We start from the raw sequence: 27,569 nt of genomic DNA on the forward strand, positions 1-27,569 counted from the left end.
AAACAGCTGTAATAAGAACCATTGGAGACAATGCAGCAACAGAAATAATGACTAGACATTTGGCTAAGGAAAATGCCAATGAGATTTACAAGAGAATTATATGGGGGCTAGACAAAAATGCTCCTTTAGAAGAAATCATTAGACGCTGTGCCACAGTGGGCACAAATGCTTATTATTCCCAGACTATGATGAACATGTAAAGACAAGGTCCTTCTTGGCAGAGGAATTCTAGAGAAACTCGTCGATGTTTTCAGTGCGGAAAAATTGGACATTTGAGAGCTCATTGTAGATATGGAGATAGAGTGAGAAGACAGGGTGAGAGAAAACCCAAAACCCCATGTCCAAAATGTAACGGAGGCTTTCACTGGGCCTCTAAATGTATATTGACCCAGAGGAATGAGAGGCAGGGCCCAGCTCTAAAGTATCAATCAAAGGACAGGTGGGGCATGATAGCAGCTGAGGTTACACCCAGAGAGACTTTAGAAATTCAAGATTCTGATGTCATCAACCAACAGAAAAGCAATCAGGATTACAGTTGGGAAGAATACAGGCCTTTTAAGACAACAAGACAATATCCAATGCAAACGACTCCAATGTAATTACCAGATGATGAGGAGAAATCCCAATTTTGGTAAATAGAAGGGAATTAGATTAACTGCTTGGGGAAGAGGATCTGCTTATATTTCCACAGATGGAGAAAGAATCAGATGGCTGACTATGAAACTGTTAAAAAGACTTTTAAAAAGCTTCAGGAATCATTGGATTTCCTAACACAAGATGAAACTGTTTTACTTCTTGAAAAACCAGCAAGAATCATTGGGTTCCCTGAGATGAAAAATTGTTGATGAGACTTTTGCAGTACTTCAGGGCTTACAGGAACTATTGGATTCCTGGCACATGAACTAATGGACAATGGAATCCTATTGGACTGTTTCTAGGACTTATGGACATGTGTAAATTTTTAGGTTGATTCATGTTGTTACATTACTACTAGCCTATGTTATATTGCTATGTACTTATGTAAATTATGTATAATGCCTCCCATATTGATGGATTTATGTATACCATGTATATCTGTTACAAAGTTCTGGCCCATATTAATGGATTTATGTGTACCCCCTCAGAAACCCCCTAGGTTTTAAAACAAAAGAAAGGGGGAGATGTTGGAATCCTTACTAACTGCTAACTAATTAGAGTTGATCTAATCTTACAAGAAGATGTTTTGGGCAGAACCTGAAACAAGGTACTAAGTAGAACTACCCATAATCCCTCTCTCTGGAAGGAGCATAAATAGGCCAATGGGCCAGTCGGAGAGTTCTAGAGTGAAGACGCTACAAGTCGAGATTTCAGCGGAATGACATGAAGACTGGAGCTGGCTGGAGGCTGAAGAAAGCAGAGGCAGAGGCTGAAGGACCAGACCTTTGGATTTGGTGACATTCGGAGAGAGCTCTTGGAACCAAGCAGAGAGATAGGCCTCTAAGCTAACCGGGCTATATTGGGATAATAAAAGATCTGAACTTTTATCACCTGGCTGCTTTTTGAGAAGAAAAAGCTCACCACAGGAGGGGATGCAGGAAACCTGGGACACTAATGCATTGTTGGTGGAGTTGTGAACGAATCCAACCATTCTGGAGAGCAATCTGAAATTATGCCCAAAAAATTATCAAATTGTGCATACCCTTTGATCCAGCAGTGTTTCTATTGGGCTTATATCCCAAAGAAATACTAAAGAAGGGAAAGGGACCTGTATGTGCCAAAATGTTTGTGCCCTATTTGTAGTGGCTAGAAACTGGAAAATGAATGGATGCCCATCAATTGGAGAATGGCTGGGTAAATTGTGGTATATGAATGTTATTGAATATTATTGTTCTGTAAGAAATGACCAGCAGGATGAATACAGAGAGGACTGGCGAGACTTACATGAACTGATGCTAAGTGAAATGAGCAGAACCAGGAGATCATTATACACTTCGACAACGATATTGTATGAGGACATATTTTGATGGAAGTGGATTTCTTTGACAAAAAGACCTAACTAGGTTTCAATTGATAAATGAAGGACATAAGCAGCTACACCCAAAGAACGAACACTGGGAAACAAATGTGAACTATCTGCATTTTAGTTTTTCTTCCCGGGTTATTTATACCTTCTGAATCCAATTCTCCCTATGCAACAAGAGAACTGTTCGGTTCTGCAAACTTATATTGTATCTAGGATATACTGCAACATATCCAACATATAAAGGACTGCTTGCCATCTAGGGGAGGGGGTGGAGGGAGGGAGGGGGAAAAAAATCGGAAAAGAAATGAGTGCAAGGAATAATGTTGTCATTATTAAGTAATCATTAAATTAAAATAAATAAATAAATAAATATTTTTTAAAAAAAATAGTCAGGAGCATATATTTAAAACCATTAGTAAGCATCATATGCAATGGGGAAAAACTGGAAGCTTTCCCAGTAAGATCTGGAGTGAAGCAAGGTTGCCCACTATCACCATTATTATTTAATATCATGTTAGAAACACCAGCCTCGGCAATAAGAATCGAGAAAGATATTAAAGGAATTAGAGTAGGCAATGAGGAAACCAAACTATCACTCTTTGAACCCCAGAGATTCTACTAAAAAGCTATTGGAAATAATTCATAATTTTAGCAAAGTAGCTGGCTACAAAATAAATCACCATAAATCCTCAGCATTTTTATACATCACCAACAAAACCCAACAGCAAGAGATACAAAGAGAAATTCCATTCAGAATAACTGTTCATACCATAAAATATTTGGGAATCTATCTACCAAAGGAAAGTCAGGAATTATATGAGCAAAATTATAAAAAAGTCTCCACACAAATAAAGTCAGACTTAAATAATTGGAAAAATATTAAGTGCTCTTGGATCGGCCGAGCGAACATAATAAAGATGACAATACTCCCTAAACTAATCTATTTATTTAGTGCTATACCAATCAGACTTCCAAGAAAATATTTTATTGATCTAGAAAAAATAACAACAAAATTCATATGGAACAATAAAAAGTCGAGAATCTCAAGGGAATTAATGAAAAAAAAAATCAAATGAAGGTGGCCTAGCTGTACCTGATCTAAAATTATATTATAAAGCAGCAGTCACCAAAACCATTTGGTATTGGCTAAGAAATAGATTAGTGGATCAGTGGAAAAGGCTAGGTTCACAAGAAAGAATAGTCAACTATAGCAATCTAGTGTTTGACAAACCCAAAGCCCCTAACTTCTGGGAAAAGAATTCATTATTTGATAAAAACTGCTGGGATAATTGGAAATTAGTATGGCACAAATTAGGCATGGACCCACACTTAACACCATATACCAAGATAAGATCAAAATGGGTCTATGACCTAGGCATAAAGAACGAGATTATAAATAAATTAGAGGAACATAGAATAGTTTATCTCTCAGACTTGTGGAGGAGAAAGAAATTTGTGACCAAAGATGAACTAGAGACCATTACTGATCACAAAATAGAAAATTTTGATTACATCAAATTAAAAAGCCTTTGTACAAACAAAACTAATGCAAACAAGATTAGAAGGGAAGCAACAAACTGGGAAAACATTTTCACAGTTAAAGGTTCTGATAAAGGCCTCATTTCCAAAATATATAGAGAACTGACTCAAATTTATAAGAAATCAAGCCATTCTCCAATTGATAAATGGTCAAAGGATATGAACAGACAATTTTCAGAGGATGAAATTGAAACTATTACCACTCATATGAAAGTGTTCCAAATCATTATTGATCAGAGAAATGCAAATTAAGACAACTCTGAGATACCACTACACACCTGTCAGATTGGCTAAGATGACAGGAAAAAATAATGATGAATGTTGGAGGGGATGCGGGAAAACTGGGGCACTAATGCATTGTTGGTGGAGTTGTGAATGAATCCAACCATTCTGGAGGGCAATCTGGAATTATGCCCAAAAAATTATCAAATTGTGCATACCCTTTGATCCAGCAGTGTTTCTATTGGGCTTATATCCCAAAGAAATACTAAAGAAGGGAAAGGGACCTGTATGTGCCAAAATATTTGTAGCAGCCCTGTTTGTAGTGGCTAGAAACTGGAAAATGAATGGATGCCCATCAATTGGAGAATGGCTGGGTAAATTATGGTATATGAATGTTATGGAATATTATTGTTCTGTAAGAAATGACCAGCAGGATGAATACAGAGAGGACTGGCGAGACTTACATGAACTGATGCTAAGTGAAATGAGCAGAACCAGGAGATCATTATACACTTCGACAACGATATTGTATGAGGACATATTTTGATGGAAGGAGATTTCTTTGACAAAGAGACCTGAGTTTCAATGGATAAATGACGGACAAAAGCAACTACACCCAAAGAAAGAACACTGGGAAACGAATGTGAACTATCTGCATTTTTGGTTTTCTTCCCGGGTTATTTATACCTTCTGAATCCAATTCTCCCTGTGCAACAAGAGAACTGTTCGGTTCTGCAAACATATATTGTATCTAGGATATACTGCAACATATCCAACATATAAAGGACTGCTTGCCATCTAGGGGAGGGAGTAGAGGAAGGGAGGGGGAAAAAAAATCGGAACTAAAACGAGTGTCAATATAAAGTAATTATTAAATAAAAATTAAAAAAAAAGGGGGGGAAAGAACATATTTCTCACCAAAATAGAACAAAACATTTTTCCAATTCTTTCAATTATTCTAATTCATCATAACTACCCTCTTTTTATATAACATTTATGCATATTTTTATAGTGAGTTAAAATTATTTTCAACCAAATTAGGAATCCTTGGTTTTGCAAGTGAAAGTATTGCAAGTGACCTCAGGGACCATGTCATGTAACTTTCTTTATTTTAAAGATAGATAAACTATGGTTTTAAAAAGTTTCAGTGAGCTCCTTTGGATGACCTAGTGAATCAGGAAACCAGATCTAAAATTGAGTCCTTAGTCCAACCTCAGACTTTCATCACAATACCATTTACTATATTATATTGCTAGCCACCTTATCTAATACTTCAGTTTTGTTAAAGAGAGAAAACATGCTTCTATTTTCTATCTTTACCTCTTGATAGTTGTTTAATATATTTTTTGTCCATTGGTTTTTAACATAGTGGATAATTTATCCATCATGTAACATCACAGAGCTTTACTTTTTAAAGAAAAATCACAGGGAAGACATAAAGGATATTAAATATTTTGGTCATTTGCTAAAAATAATGTCTTTATTAGAAAAATTTCAGGCAAGATTATTCTTAAATGAATCTGAAGCTCCTATGGAAATCATGCAGCCATAATACATCTTTACTGTTGTTTACATGTCTGGCTTTGAGAAAATATTTTATTACTGAATAAGCATCTTATGAAGATTAGCATTGAAGATAGCTTTACAAATCACCCAAATTTAATCTGAACTTAGGTGATATATTAAGGTGAATACAGGATGATAATTCTAATGGTATAGTTAAACCTGGTTTTTGTTATGAAGAGAAATTGTTTAATGATATTTATTTCAACTGTGCATGCCCCACCCCACATAAACTTTAAATATCAGTTTGTGGGCTGGCAAAGGCAAAATGAATAGACATTTGATAAAGGAAACAATCTTGCTAATTTTTAATGGAAATCATGAAATAAAAAGTTTTTTGTGTTTTTTAAAATTAGTTAAAAATAGATAACATATAATTACTTATATTTATGTATATATCTATGTGTGTATGTACACATATATTCATATACAGATACAGATAGTTTAAAAATTCAGGATATTTCATCTTGCCTATCCAAGCTCCTTGAAATTGAATCTAGTCCATATTTATGATGTATGCTAACAATTTTAATATCAAATTTGCAAAAAGAATATGATTGCAGAAATTATATTGCCAGAAGTAAATGATTCAGTCACTAAGTAAGAGCTCAAGTATTTCATTAATATCCATGAAAAGTTAAAGTAAGCTGTATCAGATCCCTCGAGAAATATGGGTAACCCCACTCCCTGGCAGAATCACTGAGAGAGTATTGCAGGAAGGACAGGAATGTATGGAATTTAATCTTCATTAATTTTAGAGAATAATTACATAAGTGAGAAAACATCCAATGGCATATATGAAATGAACTACTAAGTTTATTCTTATTTGAGTTTAGTCAGATGATTGTGAGAGGACATATAAAGGGAGAATGTTCCTGTTTGGGAAAAAAAGGTTTGTCTCAGAAGTCACTCTCAAGGTACCACCTAATCCAATACAAGTTTATAATGCAGAAAGTGATGTAGATTCTTCTGAAAAATGTCATGATTGCTTGAACCAACTTTCTTGGGAATTACAGAAAATGAGCTTTAGAAATCTTCTGCCTTGTGTTTTTGCATATCAAAAGGGATTTAAATTTAGACAGAATCCAATACTTACCATGTCATGTTTTCTAAAGAAGGGTTATCACAATGCTATTGATAAGTGAAATGGAAAAAGAAAATCTTACCTTAGCTGCAGATTATGATTTTAAATTTACTTTATTCTGAACTTAAATGCCAAATAAAATAAATATTTTCATGGACATAGTAAAATTTAAAGAAGATGATTGTGCATGAAAATACTAAATCTTTGCCATGTAAAGATTTCTTTTTTTTTTCAAGATAATAAAATCAACATATTTCTTTCAAACTACCTGTGATTCCTTTTGATCTTCCTTCTATTCTCCTTTGTATTTGTAAAAATTCCTTTAATGACTTACTTTTATTTTTTTATCTTTGCAAACATCTATAATACCTCATTTGCAATTATTTAAACTTTCATTTCAATTAAGCATTTTTTGGCTCTTCTTACATTTGAAAAAAAATACACATATAAAGTCACGCAAAACAACTGAATCTGGAGCATATCATTTCTTTGTCAGGATATACATAACATGCTTCAGCCTTAGTTCTCTGAAAATTTGACTAGACTTTGTAAAACTTTATTATTTGTCTTTAAAATGTCATGAATTCTCTGCAAATATTCTGGTCCTCCTCACTTCATTCAAATGAATGTATACAAAATTTTCTCATTTTTCTCTAAACTATGTCCTTAGTCATTTATAGAACAAAATATTCCAGTATATTTATTTATAAAATTTTGCTCAACCCTTTTCCAAATTTCAAGAACCCTACTTCAGTTTCCAGTTCATTCCTACCAAAAAAAAACCTATTATTATTTTTCTGTTTATCAATTTTTCCCTCTTTAATCTCTTTGAAATATTGGTTAACATCATTTTGAACTACATATACTTAGACAAACTTACCTATTAATATTGCCTAAAAATTGAACTTTCACCATATGTCGATTTCAATATACTTAGCATTCCTCCTTTTTTCCTCTTTCTCTCAGCTGTGTGTATGTGTTTATTTTACTATTTGATTCTCAAAGCCTTTTGGGGCTCTTCAATTGTTTATTATGCTGTCAACAGAAGGGTGGCAACTTGCATAAATTCCATGGATCCACAATCTTAAATATGGGGCAGCTGTTAGATAGAGAAAAGTATTTGCAGAGCACTTTATCTAGGAACCCGGGCAATGGAGGTATTATATCTTTGGCAGAAGGTAGCAGGCTTAAAAGGGGAGAGGATTGCTTTTATAACATTTTTTTTCAAGTACTCTGCTCTATCACTTCTTAATTAGAATCACCCTTGCATCAGTGGAATAGTTATAGAAAAAAATAACTGACATAGTAAACTTGACTAACAATATAGCAGTATTCTGCTTTCATAACCTCCATACTTTTGTTGAATAGAAAGAAAGAACATTCATTAAGTGTTTTCCAAGATTAATGTTGGTATCTTTTATAATATACTTAAAATTCATCATTTTTCTTTAACATTCTTTTTATTCAATTATTATAATATGTAATTTAGGTTCTGCTTGTTTCATATTATACCAATGCACACAAATCTTCCCATGTTTTCTGAGTTTTTTATATTTGTCATTTAGTGTTCCACAATGTTATCTCTAGAACAAAGTTTCTTCATCCACTGACCAACTGATAGGGAGAAATCTTCTTTGATTTTATTTCAGTAGCCAGCTTTCACAGGCATGGGTCACAACATAATGAATCAAGATTCGCCAACTTTAGAATGTTACTAAATCTTGACAACATATCACATTATTGATTCATATTTCTTCCTTTGCTTTTACGGTATTGAGTTGGTTTACAACTTGGAAATGCTGAAGGACATATTATTCATTCTGAACATTGAGAATCTACCAGGTGAATAAAGGACTTTTCCTGGAGATTTCTGACACATATTAATGATCTAACTATGGATAAATCTTTTGTTTAACCTCACAGCTTCCTAAACAATTGGTAAAGAATAGAAGCTATGCAAGAAATGTTAATTTACCTCAGATATAGAAGGGAATTTCCTATACTGATGAAATTACATGAAATCACGGGATCACAGGTTTAAAGCAAAAAAGAGGTGGGGATAGCCACTCTCTCAGTATCAAAACAAAAATACTACACTTTGCAGAGAAGATGCTATTTTCTTATCCATCTTCTCTCAGTAGAGGAAGTTTGCTTATTATGGAGTTTCTATACCTATCAAATCATATTTTCAGGTTCCATCCTTTTTCCACTTTATTGTAAGCAAGAAGAACAAAAAGGTGAAGAATATCAATGGAATTAATGAACAAATAAATCAAAAGAATGATGACCTAATAGTACCAGACCTAAAACTCTATTATAAAGCAAAAGTCATCAAAAATATGTGCTCCTGGCTAAGAAACAGAGTGGTGGATCAATGGAATAGGTTAGATACACATGATATAAGAATCATGAGTTATTTAATATTTGATAAACTCCCAAACTCCAGTTTTTGGGATAAAAACTCACTATTTCCAAAAATAGCTTAGAAAACTGGAAAATAATAGATCAGAAACTAAGACTAGACCTACATCTAATGTTCCATACTAAAATAAAATCAAAATGGATACATGATTTGGACATAAAAGGTGATTCCATAAACAAATTTGGAGAGCAAGAAATAATTTGTCTATTAGATTTTTGGAGAAGGGTAAAATTTAAAATCAAAGAAGAATTAGAGAACATTATAAAAGGCAAAATGAACAACTTTGGCTACATTAAATTTAAAAGGTTTTGCACAAACAAAACTGATACAAACAAGATTTAAAAAATGCATAAAGCTGGGGGAAATTTTTACAAATAGTATTTGTGATAAAGGCCTCATTTCCATCACTTATGACAAACTCTAAAATTTATAAAAAATACAAGTCATTTCTTAATTGATAAATGGTCAAAAGATATGAGGAGACAATTTTCAGATAATGGAATTAAATCCATGTGTAATTACATGAAAAAATGCTCTAAATCACAATTGATTAGAGAAATGCAAATTAAAACAACTCTGAAATAGCACTTCATAGTTCTCAGATTGGTTAAGATGACAGGAAAAGATAATGATAAATTTTGAAAGGATTGTTGGAAAACCGGGACGCTAATGCATTATTGGTGTAGGTTTCAAATAATCTAACCATTCTGGAGAACAATTTTGGAATTATGCCCAAAGTACTATAAAATTGTGCATAATCTTTGACCTAGCAGTGCCACTTCTGGGTCTGTTTGCCAATGAAATAATAAAGAGGGATAAGGACCTACATGAAAAAAAAGAAATATTTGGAGCAACTCTTTTTGTGATGGCAAGGAACTGGGAAATAAGTACATGCCCATCAATTGGAGAATGGCTGAATAAGTTATGGTATATGAAAATAATGGAATATTATTATTCTATAAAAATGATGAACAAACTTACTTTAGAAAGTCCTCAAAAGATTTACATGAAATGATTTTGAATGAAATAAGCAAAACCAAGAATATGTTGAACACAATAACAGGAAGGTTATATGATGATCAAGTATGAAAATCTTGCTTCTTTTCAGTGGTTCAGTTATCCAAAGAAAACTCAATAAACTTTGGATAGCAAACACTATCTATACTCAGAAGAACTTTGGAGACTGATTGTAAATCAACTCTCTCTATGTCCCTTTTTTCTGTTTTTTCATATTTTTATCCTTTTGTTCTTATTTTTCTTTCCCAACATTATTCATAAAGAAATGTGTACTTAAAAGTTATTATCTATATATAATAAGAAAAAAATGAAAGTGGAAATATTTTTTTGTCAAATTTGATTAATAATAAGTTTAGATATCACAAATATAGAGACATCCTCTTCATCACTGGTGTTGGCTAGAGAAAAGTCACATTATCATCCCACTAGTTATAGCACTGAATGAATCCATATACAAGTTAAAATGTAAAGTAACTTTGTTTTTAATAATTACTCTTACAGGTAAACAATTTTTACTTCATTAAAATTTTCTTGTGCATCTTTAAACTATGAATGGATATCTCTAACATTAATCATAGTTATGTTTTCTATATTTATCATAAGAAATACTTATAATACAAATGTGATGATAAATATTTTAAAACTAACTCAGTAACTGATAAATTGAGAAAAACAGAGGGGAAAACTAAATAAAATTATATTGTATATATTTTAATTCTGTAACTCCATTAGCTGAAAAATATTGCTCAAAGTGCCTATATAGGTAGCATAGTTATGATCAGAACCCCAGTCTTTTGACTATAAAACCAGGACTCTTTCTGCCTATCTTCTATTTTTATTTCCAACAGCATTTTCTTTTTAAAAATCCATACATTTTCAATATCATTGTATTTTTGCTATCTGTTTTAAACTGCACATGAGAAAAGTTTGCTGTTCTTTTTGACATTAATATAGTTCCTACTTTATTACTATCATTTAGCTTTCTAGAATTATTTGCTTTTAGTACATTTTAATGCATTTACTTACTAGAAAATAGCAGATTTGAGTGATTTGCTAAAAGGAAACAAGCAGGTCAATATTATAGCCTTGAGTGAAGTTAAGTAAGACAAGTTTTTATGGAAAACCATTTCTTTGAAGAAAGTATAAATATAAGCTTAATAATCGATGTATCTTACCAAGCTCTTCCTACAACTGATGCCATCATTTCTGAGGTTCAATAACTTGTATACACCATTCAACTGTAGAATTTTCAAAATATTGCCTTGTGTTCTTACAAAAAAAGAATTTCAAAACACTTTTATCAATAGAAAGAGATCATACTTTATCCTTCAGAGCAAGTAATTATTTATTCTTTTAATGAGTACTACAACAAAGACAAGTTGAAATGGTAATAGAAATCAGACAGAAAGTCAACAAAGTGTTGACTTCTTTTGTAATGTTATATTCTCCACAACTCTGATTATGATGTAAAACATTTTTTTTTAAATTTCTGGATATACCATTTTGTGCAAGTGGTATGTAATTGCTTCTTTTTCTTAATAAGCAAAACAAGCTAAATATCATTTTCTTCAAGAACTGTGTATATATAATGGAATTTGTATATCATATGAGTATGTGAGTGTGTGTGTGTGTGTCTGTGTGTGTGTGTGTCTGTGTGTGTTAATGAGTGAAAGAGACAGAGAGACACAAAGACAGAGACAGATAACAATATATATTGTAATTTTCATTATGGAAAAATTTATTTGCAGTCATGACTACAATGGAGCATTTGAAAATTGTGACTCCATTCAAGGTTTGGATGAATTAAATTGATAGTTAGCCATGGCTTAGATTCAAATATATGAATATGATTGAAAATAAGAATTTTTAAACACACTTTAAAAATTGCTATTTAGAGCTATAAATTCATTTTTTTATACTGTAGCAAAACAAATGCTTTAAATTTGAACCAAAATTAAACAAAATACATGTGTATCTGTATACTTCTTCATCCCCTAGCTTATCTCCAACCATTAAAAGACAAACTAAAACTTGAAGGACCATTTGAAATTTCTGAGAAGTCTTTTCAGGCTTCAATATTTTTAGTGAATATATTTATTTTGCATACACACACACACACATACACAGATACACACACACATATATACTCTAAAAATAAAATGAAAATGTTGAAAGGAAATGTTTCTGGATATTGCTTTTGTAAAATTAAACATAATTTTTGTTCTAATTTTTCATTTTTCAAGAGAGTTTTTCAATAATCATAGATTAATTGAAAGCATTTATATGCCATTTAAATATATGGTTGACATCAGAATTTTTACCTTTACTGGAATATCCCCCCCCCAAAAAAAAAAAAAAAAAAAACAGGAAGTTTATATTTGAATCCCTTTGAGAAAGTACAATATCTCATCCTATATTTTCATGAAGGACATAATCTAGAGTCGGTAGATGTAAGGCAATGATAAGTTCCAGAGAAGAAGAAGGAAATAGTCAAAAAACACATAATAAGTGAGAAATTAGATGGAGGACTCTTTTTATTGGTGGAGAGTGGGGTTAACTTTTTTTATCCATTCTAGGACAGTGATGAATTCCTATATTATACTTTTCAACTTATTATTTGACTTACAGCTATTTAGGTTAAAAATCCTACTGTAAAAATTTAAAAATGAGGGATCACAGTTGTGGTGGTGCATTCAGCAAGTATATAACTAGTGGGCTCTATGGATGGCATCTAAATGAATGAGACATAAAAAAAAAAAAAAACATAACAGGATTGACAACTGTAGGGAACTAAAAAATGTGTGGCATTGGGAGGACCATCAAGAGAATGGTTCGGATATTTACAGTTATGTCTTAAAAGGAAAAAGACTAGCTACCTCAGAGTGGATAAATAACAATAATCCCCATAAATAGCAGAATATAAAGAGCAGTTCATACTTTATAGTTCTCAGTAGAACCTTTCTTAACTTAACTACCCAAGCCCATCTACAGAAAGATTGTGTAGCTAAAATGCAACATATATATATATATATAATATATATATATATATATATATATATATATATATATATATATAATATATATATATATATATATATATAAGAAAGCAATGACCTTTGGTGCTGAGGGATGAGGTATGTGTATATGGAATTATAAAGGGTGGCACAGGAAGATCAAATAGAAGCATGTACATGAATTTTCATGAAAAAAAAATGCAAACAGTTTATATTGATTTCCCAGTATCCTTTCATTGGGTGTAGCTGCTTCTGTCCATCTTTGATCAATTGAAACTAAGTAAAAGAAATCCACTTCCATCAAATACATCCTCATACAGTATTGTTGTTGAAGTATATAATGATGTCCTGGTTCTGCTCATTTCACTCAGCATCAGTTCATGTAAGTCTCTCCAAGCCATTCTGTAATCATCCTGCTGGTCATTTCTTACAGAAAAATAATATTCCATAATATTCATACACCACAATTTACCCAACCATTCTTCAATTAACAGGCATCCACTCAGTTTCCAGTTTCTGACCACTTCAAAGAGGATTGCCACAAGCAGTCTTGCACATACAGGTCCCTTTCCCTTCTTTAAGATCTCTTTAGGATATAAGCCCAGAAGTAGCACTGCTGGATCAAAGGGTATGCACAGTTTGATAACTTTTGGGGCATAATTCCAGATTGCTCTCCAGAATGGTTGGATTCGTTCACAATTCTTCGAACAATGCATCAATGTCCAAATTCTCCCGCATGCCCTCCAACATTCATCATTATTTTTTCCTGTCATCTCAGCCAATTTGACAGGTGTGTAGTGGTGTCTCAGAGTTGTCTTAATTTGCATTTCTCTGATCAATAGTGATTTGGAACACTCTTTCATATGAGTGGAAATAGTTGTAATTTCATCATCTGAAAATTGTCTGTTCATATGCTTGGAATTTCTCTTTGTAACTCTAACTGTTAGGTTTTGTTACTGATATATAAAAATGCTGATGACTTATGTGAGTTTATTTTGTATCCTGCATCTTTGCTAAAGGTGTGGATTGGTTCTAATAACTTTTTAGTAGAATCTCTGGGGTTCTCTAAGTATACCATCCTATCATCAGCAAAGAGTAATAATTTGGTTTCCTCATTGCCTATTATTATTCCTTTAATCTCTTTCTCAACTCTTATTGCCAAAGCTAACATTTCTAATACAATATTAAATAGTAACGGTGATAGTGGGCAACCTTGTTTCACTCCTGATCTTATTGGGAATGGTTGCAGTATGTCCCCGTTACATATGATGCTTACTGCTGATTTTAAATAGATGCTACTGATTATTTTAAGATAAGTCCATTTATTCCTATGCTCTCAAGAGTTTTTAATAAGAATGGATGTTGGATTTTATCCAATGCTTTTTCTGCATCTATTGAGATGATCATATGGTTTTTGTTAATTTGATTATTAATATGGCCAATTATAATGATAGTTTTCCTAATATTGAACCAGCTCTGCATTCCTGGTATGAATCCTACTTGATCTTGGTATATTATCCTGGGGATGATTTTCTGTAGTCTTGTTGCTAATATCTTATTTAAGATTTTAGCATCAATATTCATTAGGGAGATTGGTCTATAATTTTCTTTCTCTGTTTTCAGCCTACCTGGTTTAGGTATCTGTTGGGAGTTCAAATGTTGGAGTTCTTGTTTTTCTCAATACATAGCCGGTTTAGCTTAGAGCCCTCCGAATGTCTCCAAATCCCAGGATTTTGCCCTTTAGCCTCCAACCAGCACAGAGATGGAATGAATCTCTTGTCTCCTTCACTTGGGTCTCAACTAGCTTTCTGGTGAGTCTTTCAGACCAGCTTGGTCTCAGTAGGGGAAGTGCAGGAGCCCAGCCACCAACTACAGTGGTGTGAAATGAAGATGAATCTGGTTGTCCACTGAACTCTCCACTCATAGCTTTATCCTCTGAAAACTCTTCGTCTGCCACCAGCCAGCCAAGTGGAATATATTCTGCCTTGCCTTGGAGAGAGGGCTTCTGGCGTAATTCCGCTGAAATCTGTCAAAGTGCTCTCTGTCTGTACCAGAGTCGCTCCTCTCCAGTCCAGCCAAACTCTCCTCTGCGACCAACCAGCCAAGTGGAAAATGTATTCTGGAATAGCTCTTTCTCCTCATTGGCCTTATATGTGAATCTTCTGAGAGAATGGGATTATGGGTTTTCACCCATAGTGCTCTCTGGCCCAAAGAGCTTTAAGGGAGGTGTGAACACAAAGGTGTAAACACAAGCATTGTACTAATTAGTTCTACTTAGTAGCTTGTTTCAGGTTCTGGCCAAAATCTTCTTGTAAGATTAGATCAACTCTAATTAGTTAGCAGTTTGAAAGGATTCCAACAGGTATCAGTACCATTTCTGTGTCATAAAAAGAATTTGGTAGGATTCCTCCATTCCCTATTTTTTCAAATAGTTTATAAAGCATTGGGGCTAATTATTCCTTGAATGTTTGTTAGAATTCAAATATAAATCCATCTGGTCCCGGGTTTTTTTTTTTTTTTTTTTAGGAAGTTGATTAATAGCTTGTTCTATTTCTTTTTCCAAAATGGTACTATTTAAGCAATTTACTTCCTCCTCTGATAATCTGGGAAGCCTATATTTTTAGAGATAGACATTCATTTCGCTTAGGTTATCAAATTTATTGGCATAAAGTTGGGCAAAGTAACCCCTTATTATTTCTTTAATTTCCTCTTCATCAGTGGAAAGTTCTCCTTTTCATTTTTAAAACAAATAATTTCATTTCCCTCTCTCCTTTTTCTAAACAGATTTACCAAAGGTTTATCAATTTTATTGTTTTTTTTCATAAAACCAACTCTTAGTTTTATTTATTAGTTCAATTATTTTGTTTTGTTTTGTTTTGTTTTGTTTTTTTTACTTTCTGTGTTATTAATTTCTCCTTTTAATTTTAGAGTTTCAAGTTTAGTAATTGATTGGGGCTTTTTAATTTGGTCTTTTTCTAGCTTTTTAAGTTGCAGGCCCAATTCATTGAACTTCTCTTTCTCCATTTTATTTAAGTAAGCCTCTAAGGATATAAAATTTCCCCTTATTACTGCTTTGGCTGAATGCCATAAATTTTGGTATGATGCCTCACCCGTTGTCATTATCTTGAGTGAAATTATTAATTGTGTCTATAATTTACTATTTCACCCAATCATTCTTTAAGATAAGATTATTTAGTTTCCAATTACTTTTTCATCTATTTACATCTAACTTTTTGTTGAATGTAGTTTTTATTGCATTGTGATCTGAAAAAAAAGCATTTACTATTTCTGCCTTCCTGCATTTAATTTTGAGGTCTTTATGTCCTAATATATGGTCAATTTTTGTGTAGGTTCCATGAACTGCTGAGAAGAAAGTATACTCCTTTCTGTCACCATTCAGTTTTCTCCAGAGATCTATCATACCTAATTTTTCTAATATTCTATTTACCTCTTTAATTTCTTTCTTATTTGTTTTGTGATTTGATTTATCTAAATCTGAGGGTGCAAGATTGAGGTATCCCACTATTATAGTTTTGCTGTCTATTTCTTCTCACAACTCTCTTAACTTCTCCTTTAGGAAGTTAGATGCTATACCACTTGGTTTACATATGTTTAATACTGATATTGCCTCATTGTTGATAGTACTCTTTAGCAAGATATAGTTTCTTTCCTTATCTCTTTTAATTAGATCAATTTTTGCTTTTGCTTGATCTGAGATAAGGATGGCTACCCCTGCTTTTTTGACTTCATCTGAAGCATAATAGATTCTGCTCCAGCCTTTTACCTTTACTCTGTATGTATCTCCCTGCTTTAAATGTGTGTGTCCTGTAATAAACATATTGTAGGGTTCTGACTTTTGATCCAGTCTGTTATCTGCCTCCTCTTTATGGGAGAGTTCATCCCATTCACATTTACGGTTAAAATAACCAATTCTGTATTTCCTGCCATCCTAATATCACCAGATTATACTTTTCTTTTTCTTGCCCTCCTTCCCTTCTTCCCTAGTATTAAACTTATTGGTCCTACTTATGTCACACAGCTCTCCCTCTTTAATATCCCTCCCTTCTCCCTTTGAATCTCTTCCCCTTTCTTGTACCCTTTTCTTATTACTTTTTTTCCTTCTCCCTTTTCCTCTCCCACTTTATAATGAAGTGAAAGAAGAATCTCTGTAAAACAAATATGTCAGTTGTTTCCTCTTTGAGCCAACTCTGATGAGAGTGGGATTCACACAATGTTCCTCCCCCTCTCTAAGTTGCCTCATATATGATAGGTTTCCTTTGCCTCATTGTTGCATGTAGTTTCCCCTCTTTTTATCTCCCCTCTTCCCTTTTTCTGACACTATCCCCTTTCCATTTCTACTTCCCTTTTTTTATCTTATATCAGTAAAATCAAATTATACATATGGTTTTTATGTATATCCACAACAGAAATACAATTCTCAAGAGTTCCTTTTACCTTTTTCTACTTCTCTTGATTCCTGTTGTTGGAGATCAAATTTTTTGTTTAAGTCTATTTTTTTCCCTTAGAAATAGATGGAATTCCTTTATTTAATTAAATGTCATCTTCTTCTATGGAAAAAAATACTCAGCTTAGATGGGTAGTTTATTCTTGGCTGCATTCCAAGTTCTTTTGCCTTTTGGAATATCTGATTCCAGGCCCTTCGATCCTTTAATGTTGAGGCAGCCAGATCTTGCGTGACCCTTATTGTGGCATCTCGGTATTTGAATTGTTTTTTCCTGGCTGCTTGCAAAATTTTTTCCTTAGTCTGAAAATTCTGAAGTTTGGCCACAATATTCCTCGGATTCTTTATTTTAGGGTCTTTTTCAGAAGGTATTCAATGAATTCTTTCAACTCCTATTTTCCCTTCCGGTTCTATTACTTCTGGGCTCTTCTCTTTGATGATTTCCTGTAAAATAGTATCTAGGCTCTTTTTTCATCATAATTTTCTGGTAGTCCAATGATCCTCAGGTTATCTCTCCTAGATCTATTTTCTAGGTCTGTTGTTTTTCCGAGTAAATATTTGACATTTTTTCCAATCTTTCATTTTTTTTGGTTTTGCTTGACTGATTCTTGATGTCTCAAAGAATCAGTCATTTCTATTTGTTCAGTTCTGATTTTTAGTGAGTTATTTTCTTCATTAGCTTTTTTTTACTTCTTTTTGTATATGTCCAATTGAGTTGTTTTGCTCTATGGAATTTTTTTCCATTTCACTATTTTTTTTTTTTAGAGAGTCATTTTCTTTTTCCAATTTGCAAATTCTGTTTCCCTGCACTTCTTGGGAATTTTTTACCTTTTCCAATTCACATTTCAGGAAGTTGTTTTCTTTTTCCACTTTATCAAATTTTTCTTTTAGTGAGTTATGTGCCTTTTCTGTACACTCTTGCATAGCTTCTCTTTCCTTTCCCCATTTCTCTTCTAGCTCTCTTTTAAGGTTTTTAATAGACTCTTCTAGGAGAACCTTTTGTATTGGAGACCAACAATTGTCTGGAGACTGTCTGCTATTAGGCTCTTCAGGGTTGAAATCTGTTCTCTTTCTGTATAGAAACTATCAATCGTTCTTTTGATTTTTTTACTCATTTTGTTAAAACCTGTAAGGTCTGCCTTCAGAGCCAGGAGGTTACCAGCTTCCTCTGCAGAGCAGTGAAAGGTATATGGACTGGTAGCTGTCCTGCCAATCGGCTACAAAAAGCAATGAAGTACTGGAGTACTCTGGGAAAGAGTTCCCCACCCTGGAGTAACTCAAGGCTGCAGGGCCTAGCTGGGAAAGGGCCCTTCAAAGAACCTCCACTGTGTGAGATAACGACTGCCCTGGGGCTAGATGCTGAGCAGTGAGAGTTTCACTTCCCAAGCCAAAGCCTGCCCTGGGGCTATGGGTATTAGCAGCTGAGCAGTGAATGGATTTGCAGGGACTGGAAGTGTCTTCATGGGAAACACAGTCAGCTGGGGAGGTTCTATTGCCCCAAGCTGAGCCCCCCACTCTGCCGATTAGAGGCAGCCCAGGCTGTGCCCCCCTGCTGTGCAGACTAGTAACTGCCCCCATAAAAGCCCCAAACTGCAGGATGTGGCTGCAAGGCTGCATTAAAGCCTGCCTGAGTCACTTCTGAGTTTAAGGGGTTACAGCCAGATCTCATTAGGTTCTGGAGTTTTTTCGAGGATCCTCTGTTTTAAGCTTTAATTTCTCTGCCAGTTTACTGCTTTGTAATCAAGTCAGAGCAGTCAGCCTATAGCAGAGTCATCTCTATAACTTCTCTAGCCACAGAGATCACCCCCGCCCATGGTCTGCTCAGGATGCTAGTCTCTCACTGACTGTGCTAGTCTGTTCCTGCCCCCTCAGGACAAACCTTTCCTGGCGAGCTTCCAAAATGACTTCAGCTGGTAAATTGTAGTGCTTCTAATCTTCATGAATTTAATCATTGAAGAGTTATTTTTGAGGCTGGATTAAATAGTTGGTTGTGAGGGGAATGAGAGGAGCTTAGAGAGTCTTGTGTGCCTGCTCGGACATCTTGGCTCCACCACCACCCTCTTCCCCCCCCAAATAGTGAGTTTTAATACCAAAAGCTGGGATTTGGGGATTTGTCAAACACTAAATTGGTATAGTCATCAATTCCATTTTTGTCCTGTGAACTTAAACTGTTCCACTGATTGACTATCTATTTCTTAGCCAGTACCAAATGGTTTTGATGTGTGATGCTTTGTAATGGAGTTTTAGATCTGGTACAGCTAGGTCACCTTAATTTGATTTTTTTTATTAATTTCTTTGAAATTCTTGACCTTTTGTTTTTCTAGATGAACTTTGTTATTATTTTTACTACTGCTGTAAGATAATGTCTTGGCAGTTTGATTGGTATAGTACTAAATAAGTAGATTAATTTAGGTAGTATTATCATTTTTATTATATTTGCTTGGCCTTCCCATGAGGACTTGATATTTTTCCAATTGATTAGATTTGATTTATTTGTTTCAAAAGTATTTTAAAATTGTGTACTTATAATTCCTGACTTTGCTTTGGCAGTTAGACTCCCAAATATTTTACATTATACTTATTTTAACTGAAATTTCTCTTTTTATCACTTCTCTTTTTATCACTTTAGATTTTGTTGGTGATATTAAAAATGCTGATAACTTTTGTGAATTTATTTTGTATCGTGCAACTTTGCTAAAGTTGTCAATTTTTTCTAGTAATTTTTAATTTATTTTCTAAGTATACACTCATATCATCTGCAAAGATTGATAATTTCATTTCCTCAACACCTACTCTAATTCCTTTAATCTTTTTTTATCTCTTATTAAGAAAACTAACATTTCTAATACAATATTGAATGACAATGGTGATACTGGGCAACCTTGATTCACTGCTGATCTTATTGGGAATGATTCTTGCTTGTTCCCATTACATATGATGCTTGCTGATGGTTTTAAATAGATGCTAGTGACCATTTTAAGAAAACTCCATTTATTCCTATACTCTCTAATGTTTTTAATAGGAATGGATGTTGGATTGTATTAAATGCTTTTTCTGCATCTATTGAAGTAATCATATGGTTTTATTAGTTTATTTATTGATATAGTCAATTATGCTAATGTTTTTTTTTTTTAATATTGAACCAGCCATGCACTCCTGGTATAAATCCTCCTTGCTCATAGTGTGTTATCCTGAAGGTGACTTTCTGTAATCACTTTGCTAACATTTTATTTAAGATTTCTGCATCAATATTCATTAGGGAGATTGGTCTATTTTTTTTTTTTATGTTTTCATCTTACCTGGTTTCAGTATCAGTACCATGTCTGTGTTGTGTCATAAAAGGAATTTGATAGGGATCCTTTCCCTATTTTTTCTTTTTTTTTAATAGTTTTTTTTTTATTTACAAGTTATATATATGGGTAATTTTACAGCATTGACAATTGACAAACCTTTTGTTCCATTTTTTCCCCTCCTTCCCCTGATCCTCTCCCCTAGATGGCAGGATGACCAGTTGATGTTAAAATTACTAAAGTATAAATTAGATACACAATAATTATATATGATCAAACCATTATTTTGCTGTACAAAAAGAATTATTGTATAATTAGCCTGTGAAGAAAATCCAAAATGCAGGCAGGCAAAAATATTGGGATTGGGAATTCAATGTAATGGTTCTTAGTCATCTCCCAGCTTTCCCTATTTTTCCAAATAGGTTTGCATAATATTAGAATTAATTGTTCTTAAGTGTTTTGTAGAATTCACATGTAAAATTAAAACAACTCTGATTAACTATTATATATCCCCTGACTAAGATAAAAGCAAAGAAAATTACAAATGCTTGAAGGGATATGGGAAAAAACATATACTCTTAGTGAATCTGTGAATCAGTCTATACATGATGGAGGGAAATTTGGAACTATAGTCACCAAACCATAAAACCATACATATCTTTTCATCTAGCTAGATGTATTATCCACTAGTGGTTCAGTCTCTTCAGTAACATAGCCATTCCCTCTCAGGAGCTTGGATCCAAATCCTGAGTTAGTTGTCCTCTCCACCAGACTGTTCCTATAAAGGGCCAATATGGAATAAGTTTGTGTACAGGAAGAGTTTGATCAAAGTATTACTTGAGATGTGTTCTTTGTAATGGCACACAATTCAAAGCATTGACTCATCTATGTGCTTGAGATAGATTTAAGGTTTCTTGGTGGACAATGAATGTAATTGGAATAAGGCATCACAAAGTATGTAATTTATGTCTTTGCTAGATATTTAATTTGTTACTCCTAATTGCTCCAATTTATGAATCTGTAATTTGCTAGTTACTGTTAATCATAATGCCAAGTTGTAATATTGGAAATGATGTATATCTGTAACCTTGGAATGTACACTAAGTAGCCTGGAAAAGTCTAGTATTAATGTAATATTAGTTTAGAGAGTATAAACCCTGATTCTCAGATCAATAAACAAAATGCTCAACAGAAAAAAGAAAGAAAGAAAGAAAGGAATGGCAAATGACAAGCCCTGGGCCTATTAGGGTCAGAAAGTAGTCTCAGTTCTAGCCACATATTAGCTTCGCCCATCATAAGCACTTCATATTGTTCCAATTGATTAGATCTAACTTTACTTGTGTGGAAAATATTTTATAGTTGTATTCATATAGTTAGTTCCTGACTTTGTGTTGGCAGATAAATTCCCAAATATTTTATACTATCAATAACTATTTTAAATGGAATTTCTCCTTGTATCTCTTGCTGCTGGACTTTGTTGATAATATATAAAAATGCTGATGATTTATGAGAATTTATTTTGTATCCTGCAACTCTGCTAAAGTTGTGAATTGTGTCTAGAAGATTTTTAGTTGATTCTTTTAGAATCTCTCAATGAAACATTATATCATCTACAAAGAGTGATAGTTTGGCTTTCTCATTATTCCAATTCATTTAATTTATTTTCAATCTATTGCTGAAGCTTATAATTCTACTACAATATTGAATAGTAATGGTGACAGTGGGCAACTTTCTTTCACCCCTGATGTTACTGATATTGGTTTTAATCTATTCCCCTTATATATGATGCTTCCTAGTGGTTTTAAATCGATGCTACTGATCATTTTAAGGAAAATTCCATTTATTCCTATAGTCTCTAGTGTTTTTAATAGGAATGGGTGCTGTATTTTTTCAATTGCTTTTTCTGCATCTATTGAGATAATCAGATGATTTTTGTTACTTTGTTCATTGTTATAGTCAGTTATGCTAATAATTCTCCTAATGTTGAACAAGCCCTACATTCCTCATCTAAATCCCACTAAGTCATGGTGTATTATCCTAAGATGAGTTAGCCAGAAAAGCTATATTAGTGGGGATCTCTTTATCTAAGAGTGGGGAATTCTTTACCTGAGAATTAGGTAAATCAAACCACAAAATAAGAAACAAGAAGCAATTAACCCCATTTTACCACCTCTCCTTTTCTTCTAGTACAATCCCTTTCTCACCTTTAGTTTCTTTTTTATGTCATCAAAATAAAATCAAATTTTACTTATATGCATAACAGAGATATAGTTCTCACGAGTTAAACATACCATCTTCCCATTAAGGATTGAAAACTTTTTAACTTAAAAAAAGTTTTTTTTTTCCTTTCCTATTTTACCTTTTTGTGCTTTTTGAGTTCTGCATTTGAATGTCAAATATTTTGTCCAGCTCTAGTCTTTCCATCTGAAATAAATAAAATTAACCTGTTTCATTGAATGTCCATCTTTTCCCCTGAAAGATAATGCTTAAATTTGCTTGATAGATTGTTCTTAGCTGTAATCCAAGTCTCTTTGCTTTTCAGAATATCATGTTCTTTTGATACTTTAAAGTGAAAGTTGGTAGGCCCAGGTCTTGGATTGTGGCTCTTCTATATTTGAATTGTTTCTTTCTGGCTGCTTGCAATATTTTCTCATTATCTGATCATTTTTAAATTAAGCTACAATATTTCTTGGAGTTTTGATTTTGGGTTCTCTTGCAGGAGATGATGAGGAATTCTTTCAATGGCTATTTTATCTACTGTTTCTAGGTCATCAGGAAAGTTTTCTTGATGATTTCTTGAAAGATGTTGTCTAGGCTCTACTTTTCATCATGGTTTTCAGGTAGTCCAATAATTCTTAGCTCATCTCTTCTGGATCTATTTTCCAGCTCAGTTGTTTTCCATTGAAGTATTTTATATTTTCTTCTATTTCCCCCTTTTATTTTGGTTTTGTTGAGTGATTTTTCAGCTTTATTGAGCCCTTCACTTTCACTTATTCAATTCTAATTTTCATTGAATTATTTTCTTCAGTTAGTTTTCTTTCTCCTTTTGCATTTGGCCAATTGAACTTTCAAATGAGTTCTTATGTTCATCGGGATTTTTTCCATTTCACAAATTCTGTTTTTAATGAGTTAGTTTCTTGTTCATTTCATGAAATCTATTTTATAAGACGTTATATGCTTTTTCCATCTCATTAGATCTATTTTGTAAGGAGTTATAGCCTTTTTTCCATTTCTCTAAATCTATTTTAAGAAGTTTTCTTCAGATAATTTCTGTATTTCCTTTTCGAAACTCTCTTGGAAAGTTCTATTTCCTTTCCTCATGTTTCTTCTAACTCTCTTTTAAGATCCTTTGTAAATTCTCCTAAGAGAGTCTTTTGATATATAGACCAACTCTTATCACTCTTTGGAGCTTCATCTGGAGAAGATTTGCCTTTAATATCCTCAGGGTTTGAGGTGTGCTCTTCCCTGTTTTCATAAAAGCTGTGTATGGTCAGAGTTCTTTTTTGTTTTTAGCTCATTTTTAAAGGTTGATGTCTGCTCTCAGGGCAAAGGGAAGATTGTCACAAGATTCCTCTACATACGATAAAGGTTTTTCACTGTCCTGAAACTAAGTCTGCTCATTTGCTTCCTTTTCTGGGTGGACTTGGAAATGCCCACATTTCTCATTATGCTGAAGTTCATGGGCTCACTATTTGCATTTTGTAATTGCATCGGGTGTCTCTCGGCTAATCTGCTGATCCACTGGCTTTAGCAAGAGTTCAGAGTAGCCAATGTTAATGCATTTTGACTAAGATTCTTCTGGAGCATTCCCCAGGTGTGTGAACATCACACTGCCCTGGGTCTCTGCCCTACATCTCTATTCAACTGCTTTCCCCTCTGCCAGATTGAAACAGACCTTTTCTGAAGTTCTTTTTTTTTTTTTTTTTAATTGTAAATTTATTGACAGAACATATGCCTGGGTAGTTTTTTTTTTTTTTTTTTTTTTTTTACATTATCCCTTGCACTCACTTCTGTTCTGACTTTTTCCCTTCCCCCCTCTACCATCCCCCCCCAGGTGGCAAGCAGTCTTATATATATATTAAATATGTTATAGTATATCCTAGATACAATATATTTGTGCAGAGTCAAAGAGTTCTCTTGTTGCATAGGAAGAATTGGATTCAGAAGGTAAAGATAACCTGGGAAGAAAAACAAAAATGCAAACAGTTTACACTCATTTCCCAGTGTTCTTTCTTTCGGTGCATCTGTCCATTGTTGATCAACTGGAAATGAATTAGATCTCTTTGTCAAACAAATCCACTTCCATCAGAATACATCCTCATACAGTATTGTTGTTGAAGTGTAAAATAATCTCCTGGTTCTGTTCATTTCACGTAGCATCAGTTCATGTAAGTCTCTCCAAGCCTCTCTGTATTCATCTTGCTGTTCATTTCTTACAGAACAATAATATTCCATAACATTCATATACCACAATTTACCCAACCATTCTCCAATTTATGGGCACTCATTCATTTTCCAGTTTCCAGCCACTACAAATAGGGCCGCCACAAACATTTTGGCACATACAGGTCCCTTTCTCTGAAGTTCCTTAAAATATTTTATGCTGGAAATTTATTACACTCCAAATATTTGTGGGTTCTGTCACTCCAAACCAGTTAAGAGGCTTTGTGATCTGAAACAACCAGAATCCAGGAAGAGCTTAGACAAAGAATTGTCTGCTCTTAGCCATCTTGGCTTAACACACTAAAACGAGGTGTTATCAGCAAACCTGTTTTTATTGCCCCCTTTCTTCTTCCCTTTACTCTTGTTTGTGTTGATTTTTTTTTGTGTGTGCAGAAACTTTTTAATTTAATGTAATCAAAATTGTCTTTCTTTTTTTTATAGGTTCTCTAGTTCATTTTGGTCATAAATTTCTCCCCTGTCCTTGTTCAAATATCTAATATTTGAGAGCATCACTTGCTCTCCTAGTTTGCTTATGGTATCATTCTTTATGGCCAAATCATGTACCCATTTTAATGTTATTTTAGTATGGAATGAGGTCTAGGTCTGTGCCTCAGTTCTGATATATTATCTTCTAGTTTTATCAGCACTTGTTGTGAAATAGTGAGCTCTTATCCCAGAAGCAAGAGTTTGGTGGTTTATCAAATATTAGATTACTATAGTCATTGATTATTGTGTTATGTGTATTTGACCTATTATACAGATCTACCACCTACCCCTGGAGATTTTTTTCTTAGGAAGTTCACTAATGGTATGTTTAAATTATTTTTCTAACATGGCACTATTTAAGTAATTAATTTCTTTCTTTGTTAATCTGGATAATTTATATATTTTTTTAATATTCATCCATTTTATTAGATTATGAAACTGGCTGTTATGCAGTCATGCAAAATAGGTCCTAATTATTTTTTAATTTCATTTTCATTGGTGATAAGTCATACTTTTCATTTCTGAAGTTATTAGTTTGTTCTTTTATTCCCTTTTTCTAATCAAATTAATCAAAGGTTTATCTATTCTTTTTTTCCCATAAAACCAACTTTTAGCTTTATTAATTAGTTTAATGGTTTTCTTAGTTTCAGTTTTATTAAACCCTCCTTTGTATTTCAGAATTTCTAAACTAGTATAATTGGGGATTTTTAATTTGTTCTTTTTCTACTTTTTTGGTTGCATGTCTGAATTCATCAAACTCCTCCATTTCTATTTTGTAACTATTTAGAGATATAAAATTTTCTCTAAAAACCGTTTTGGCTGCATCCCATAGGTTTTGTTATGTTGTCTCATTATTGCCATTCAATTGAATGGAATTATTGATTATTTCTGTGATTTGATGTTTGACCCACTAAGTATTTAGAATTAGATTATTTAATTTCCAATTGATTTTAGTCTATCCTTCCCTGGCCCTTTATTGACTATAAATGAAAAGAGAGCTGCTATGAATATTTTTGTACATGTAGGTCATTTTTTTTTTAATTTCTTGTGATATTCATACCGAGTAGTAGTGTTGTTATGTCAAAGATATGCATGAATTTGTAGCTGTTTCACAAAAAAAAAAAAAAAAAATCATACCTTTTGAACATTTATCAGTTGGGACATGGCTCTTATTTTTTATAAATTTGACAGTTCCCTCTATGTTTGAGAGCTGAGTCCTTATCAGAGAAACTTTTTCAAAATTATTTTAATAATTACTATTGGTTACTGTATTTACCCCCATTTATTCTCTTTATCCTTTCACTCTGGTTCTCCTCAAAAGTGTTTTGATACTGACCATTCCCTCCCACAGTGTGGCCTCTCTTTTTTCCATCCTCTCCCCCTTCCCATATTCCATTCCATTCCTATTTTCCTATAAAATAAGATGAATTTCTATATCCACATTGATATGTTATTTCCTCTTTGAGCCAATTCTTATGAAAGTAAGACTCATTCATTCCTCTTTCTCTTTCTCTCTTTCTCTCCACTGTAAAAGCTTTTTTTCTTGCCTCCATTTTTATACCAGATAATTTGCACTAATCCACTTTTCCCTTTTCCCTTTTCCCCAGTACATTCCTCTCTTACCCCTTCATTTTGTTATTTAAAAAAAAAAAAAAACACACATTCCTTCACATTCAACTCACACCTGTGCCATCTGTCTATATATACTACTTCTAAGCATCATAATAGTGAAAAACTCTAATAAGTTACCAGTTTTATCCTCCCATGTAGGAATGTAAATAGATAAACCTTATCAAGTCACTTAGATATCACTTTCCTGATAACCTCATTATGCTTCTTTAGGAGCATGTCTTTAAAAATGAAAATTTCCATTCAGCTCTGGTCTCTTCATCATGAATGCTTAAAAATTCTCTATTTCATTAAATGACTATCTTTTGCTCTGATGTATTATGCTCAGCTTTTTTGGTTAGGTGATTCTTGTATAAATGCATATACATATAATATGTACATACATAAATGTATGAG

The sequence above is a fragment of the Antechinus flavipes genome, chromosome 5 (assembly GCF_016432865.1).
Source record: "Antechinus flavipes isolate AdamAnt ecotype Samford, QLD, Australia chromosome 5, AdamAnt_v2, whole genome shotgun sequence".
NCBI classification, from domain to species: Eukaryota; Metazoa; Chordata; class Mammalia; order Dasyuromorphia; family Dasyuridae; genus Antechinus; species Antechinus flavipes.